A 5,948-nucleotide genomic window follows, 5' to 3' on the forward strand; every position below is an offset into this window, starting at 1 on the left:
CACGCCACCTTCTCTATGACACTGATGGGGAGCCGTGCCCGCGGGTATTTTTAAATGAAAGGAAATATAACTCGTGCTGTAAGCATTCACATCAGTCCCGACCAGATGGATTATTGTTTATTTGATTTCTCGTGTAACTCTGATCATAGATTTCTAGTGCTATGCAGAAAACCTTCAGGTTAAGGGGAAAAAGTAGGGCAAGAGAATTACCCTTGAGACTGAGAAGAGAAAGGGGAAGAGGAATAGGAAAAAAAGACAGAAAACTAAGAGGGGAAAGTGTTATCACTTCACCTCTCTCGGCTTCTGTCTCTCCCCGCACTCCCTGGAGTATATAAGAGGGTCAATGCAATCATTGCTTCCTGACAAGTGCCTCCCTCCTGTGATAGGCAGGATAGCGCCCCTGCTAAAGAGACCCATGTCCTACTCAACTGGCACCTGAGAATACATTACCTTGCATGGCCACAGGGACATTTCAGCTATGTGGAGTTTCTGGACGGACCCAATGTAATCGCAAGGGTCCTTACAAGTGAAAGAGGGAGGAAGGAGAGTAACAACCAGAGAAATATTCGACGATGCTACACTTCTTGCTTTGCATACAGAGAAAGGATCCATGAACAAGGGAAGGGAGGTGGCATCTAGAAGCTGGAAAAGGCAAGGACACAGATTATTCCCCTAAAGTCTCCAGGAGGAGTGCAGCCCTGCTAGCACCTTGGTTTTAGCCCCGTGAGACCCATTCCAGACTTCTGACCTCTAGAGCTTAAGTGAAGAAATTTGTGTTGTTTCAAAAAAGAGAGAAAAAAAGAATACCTTCAGGTAATCAGAAGAGGTAATCTGTAGGTATTCAGAACAAACCGAAGCGGCACTCCTTATTACTGAGCTTTTCGGCCTGTTAGCTTTTCGCTCCCCTTCCCTAAATATCTGCTCCCCACTGTGTTTTCCGCTCTCACCCCAGCCAGACCCCGGCTTCGTCCTGGACCTCTCCGTCTAGTGCATTCGCTCGCAAGCGCTCATTCAGACCTGATTATTCTGCTTTATTCAGTCAACAGCAACGTATGGAGGGACTGCTTTCAGCTCCAACGTGTAAAGGGCTTGGGAGTCATCACGCTCATCCTTAGAGCGAAAAGGGCCGAAGGAGCTGAGAATGAGTGCTTTATCTTGCGCCCTGCAGAGCCTGAGGTCACAGGGCGCAGCTCCGTCCGTCCATGATCTGGAGGGACAGGCAAAGCCAGAGTCACAGCCAAGGCCTCCCTAGCTGGGCAGAAGGCACTAGAGACACATGCTGGCAGGAACATTTAATGGCAATTTTGATAAATTGCTGGAGGCTGAGTGTGGACTAGCCTGAGAGTAAGGAACTCCTGGGATCTGTCACCTAAGGGGGCTCCACGCTTTTTTGTTTTTGTCTACAGGACCCCCACTAGGTTCTCTTGCTGAAGAGCCCAGAATGATTTCCTTTTGTCTCTGGCAGAGGGAGGGGACGATTTTGAAATATGCCTAGAGCATCCTCATAACAAAGGCCTACTCTGTCAGGGAGAAGACCTGTCCCACCTGGGGACGGGCACTTCCCTGACTCCAGCCCCCTCTAGCCTTCCTATCTCACCTAAGGGAGGAGAAACAAAGCTAATAAATACTTGTGCAGGTCACAGCCCAAGGACATGGGTCCCCTGAAAGACTGCTATTTAATCCCAAGATTATAGAAGAATGCTTCCCCTCCGCCCACACCTGGCCACCAGCGACAGAGCTCCAGTAGAGAACAGTGGACTACAGTTTGAAGAGCTGACTCTATTTAATGTGAAGCCTCTGGCACCCGCAGCTACAAAAGATTAAACACAGCCTAAAACCCCAGCCAGACTAATACCAAAGCTCGGGCTAACGGCCTGTTTAGCTCAGTTCCTATAACGTGACATGTCATGTCCGACTTTCAACAAAAAATTGCAAGGCATTTTAGAAGGCAAGCCAAAACACAATCTGAAAAGCATCAGAAGCAGACTCTGCAGATAGGGCAGAGATTTGGGCATTATTGGACAGACCATTTCAAATAGCTACGATTACTGTTTTAAGAGTTCTTCTGGAAGAAGCAGACAACTTGCAAGGACAGATGGATAATGTAAGCAGCAAGATGGAAACTTCAAGAAAGCATCCAAAAGAAATGCTAGAAATCAAAAACCGAGATCCCGCAAGTTGAGTGATGCGGCCAAAACAACAAAAAAACAAACCCAAAACACCACTGTAATAGAAATGAAGAATGTCTTTCGTGGGCTCAAGAGTAGATTGGACACAGCCAAGGAGAGAGCCAGTGTGGGAGATTCTTTGCCCTGCTGCTAAAAAAAAAATCAATCTCTAATATAAATCTGGCTGCTTTCTCTCTGCTTCAGGGGTTACATGTTGCTATTAGGATAAAGTCCAGATTCCTAAGTGAGACCTACAGCACTGACGTCTACCTACTTCTATAGCTTCAACTTTTACCACTCCCCACCCAGAGTGTTACGTACAGACACACTCAACTCTGGTTTAGTAGCTTAACGTCCTGATGTGCTAAGTTCCCTCCTATTAATGGAATGTCCCTCCTCTTCCCCTTCCTGCTTGCCATCCAGTTTATACCTTAAGGCACAATTCAGGGAGCAGTGGCCACAGGACGCCTTCCACCCTTCCCTAACGTGTAAGTTAGGTGCCTTCTCTCTCAATCATAGCAATCACACTCTGTAGCGTAATCATCTGTTTTCTTGACTCTTCTGCCCTGGACTAGGCTGTGGGTTTTTAAAGGGTAGGGGCCATGTCTTAATAGGCCATGTATTCCAAGCACCTAGTATTTTGGCATAAAAGACAACCAGTGAATGTTAGACGGATGAGTGAATAAACGAATGAATGCAGAAGGCTCATGGGAGGAAAGAAATGGGTAAATAAAACCAAACTAAACAGGCATTTGAGTCAAAAACCAATTTCTAGTGTGTATTAGACGGCATTCTTGGTTACAAATAACAGAACTTGACTCTGGTTCACTTAAGAGAGCGGTTTTCTGGAGAAGGGCATTAGGTAGTTCACAGAATCGACAGGAAGTCCCGGGAGTCATAGAAAAGAAAGACAACGCGAAGAAGTTGCCACAGGACTGGTCATGGGGACGGGTCCTGCTCCCGGGACACTAGCCGCAGTGCTGCCTCATTGACTCAGCCACTGTGAGAATCTCAGGGTGATAACTCAGTCGCTCTTCAAGGATCAAAGTCTCAGAGGGAGACTCTAACTCGCCACGCTTGGGTGAGGCGTCCGTGGTGTAGGTGTAGTTGCCGGGGATGGAAAGCAGAATAGCTTCTCTTCAGCTTCCCGAATAGGAGTGCCGTTCACACGCTCAGTAGCCGAGATGACAAAGGCCTATGGTTTCCCAGGGCTGCCGTGACAGAGGGCTACGAACTGGGAGCCTGAGAACAACAGAAATTTATTTCCTCACAGTTCTAGAGGCCATAAGTCTGCAATCAAGGTGTGGGCAGGGCTGGTCCCTTCTGCGGAGGGCGTCTCGTAGCTCCTGCTGGCCAGGGCCGTCCTTGGCGTCCTCTGATGGACAGCTGCCTCACCGCTATCTCGGCCTCCGTCAGCCAGGGCACTCTCCCTGTGTGTCTGTGTCCCTGTCTCCTCTTCTTACAAGGACACAAGTCACATTGGATTAAGGGCCATCTACTCCAGTATGACCTCATCTTAACGAATTACGCCTTCAACGACCCTATTTCCAAACAAGGTTTGGGGACACAATTCAACCTAGAACTCCCCGTATCTTCTACATTGGTGACTTCCTTCTAGTCCATGGGATACCAAGGGCAGGGAAGTGGGGTTCTGTCCCACGTGCAGATAGCAGGGGTGCATTGCCTGTGAAGGATGTAAAGACATGATAAAAATGACTAAAAGATGATTGATTTTTATTAACAACTTGGGCCAGTGTTCTAAACAACATCAGAGATAAAATACTTCTCCCCCCAAATGTGTGTTCATTTTAAAGAATTGCTGTGTGTGGTAAAAATATGTCCACAAATCCTTCATACTCCTCTCTTTAACAGGTGGAGCCCAATTCCCCTCTCCTGAATGTGGGCTGGACTTAATATTTTTGTTTCGTAAATGCACATGTTAGTTCATGCATATATATTTACAGTTTGAATTAAAAAAAATTTTTTTACACAAACTTGGAAATTTTATTTTTTAAATTTTTTAAAGGTTATATTCCATTTGTAGTTATAAGGACTTCCCTGGTGGCTCAGAGGTTAAGAATCCGCCTGCCAATGCAGGGGACACAGGTTCGATCCCTGGTCTGGGAAGATCCCACATGCCGCGGAGCAACTAAGCCCGTGCGCCGCAACTACTGAGCCTGCGCTGTAGAGCCCGTGAGCCACAACTGCTGAGCCCACGTGCCACAACTACTGAAGCCTGCACGGCTAGAGCCCGTGCTCTGCAACAAGAGAAGCCACCACAATGAGAAGCCCGCGCACCACAACGAAGAGTAGCCCCCGCTCGCCACAACTAGAGAAAGCCCACGCGCAGCAATGAAGACCCAACACAGCCAAAAATAAATAAATAAATAAATAAATAAGTAAAATAAATAATGTATTTAGAGAGGCTTCCCTGGTGGTCCAGTGGCTAAGACTCCACACTCCCAATGCAGGGACCTGGGTTCGATCCCTGGTCAGGGAACTAGATCCCACGTGCCGCAACTAAAGATCCCACATGCTGCAACTGAGACCCGGTGAAGCCAAAAGACACACAAAAAAACCCCAAACCCCCTGTATTTAGAGCCACTATAGTTATGGGGACTATACAACTGGTTTTAGCTGGACCAGGCATGTTGGTGAGAGCCCTGGGAAGCCAGGGTCCTGGGTCCAGCTGGGTTTTCCAGTGGCCTTCAGATCTCTGGAGAATCTCAACTTCTCTGAGCCTCTTTGCCCCCAGCTTTCAAATACAGGGCTTGATGAGATGATCTTTACAATCTCTTGGATTCTGAAGTGCTGTTTTATGAATGCAAACTTATTCAAGATTTTAAAGGCTTGATACGATGGCAGTTCCCTGAGATGTTTCCTGTAATACTATCCCCATCCGCTGCACTGTTTTCCTCATAACCGTCCCAGTCCTTCACCCGGCTCACGGGACTGCCATGGGGCCTCGCTGTAGAGAGTGCATGGTGCACAGCCCAGAGCCCGCAGCAGCCAGCCCTGCCTGTGGAATAAATGCCTCATGGGAAGGGAGCTCCTCACCCAGCAGGCCACCCCTTCCCCGGGGACCACTCCCATCCGAGCACTGGCCAAGGGGGTGTGCACCAGCCTGCTCGGGCTGCCAGAACAAAGTGCCACAGACTGGGTGACTTACAAACATGGAACAGGAGGGAAGGGGGCAGGGCCCACAGTCTCTAGATCAATCCACTTCTTACCTATCACTTTGTCTCTTGCTGAATTCTTTCTGTGATGAGACATCAAGAACCTGAGCTTCATTAAGTGTGTGATCTCAGTTGGAAGACTGTGGGTTTTGGCCCAGTTTGAGTCCCAGCCACGTGGGTTCGAGTCCCAGCTACGTGGGTTCAAGTCCCAACGTGAGGTGCATTGGTTTCAGCACTGGCTTGTAGATGGATGTCTTCTTGCTGTGTCCTCACATGGGCTTTTCTCGAATCACCCACCCCTGGTGTCTCTTCCTCTTCTTATAAGGACACCAATCATTGGATTAGAGCCCCACCGTTATGACCCCATTTAATCTTTTTTTTTAAAGTAGCTTTGCTTTTTTTTAAAATAAATAAATTTATTTATTTATTTATTTTTGGCTGTGTTGGGTCTTCGTTTCTGTGCGAGGGCTTTCTCTAGTTGCGGCGAGCGGGGGCCACTCTTCATCGCGGTGCGCGGGCCTCTCACTGTCGCGGCCTCTCTTGTTGCGAAGCACAGTCTCCAGACGCGCAGGCTCAGTAGTTGTGGCTCACGGGCCTAGTTGCT

Source organism: Physeter macrocephalus, chromosome 13 (assembly GCF_002837175.3).
Source record: "Physeter macrocephalus isolate SW-GA chromosome 13, ASM283717v5, whole genome shotgun sequence".
Classification (NCBI taxonomy): domain Eukaryota; kingdom Metazoa; phylum Chordata; class Mammalia; order Artiodactyla; family Physeteridae; genus Physeter; species Physeter macrocephalus.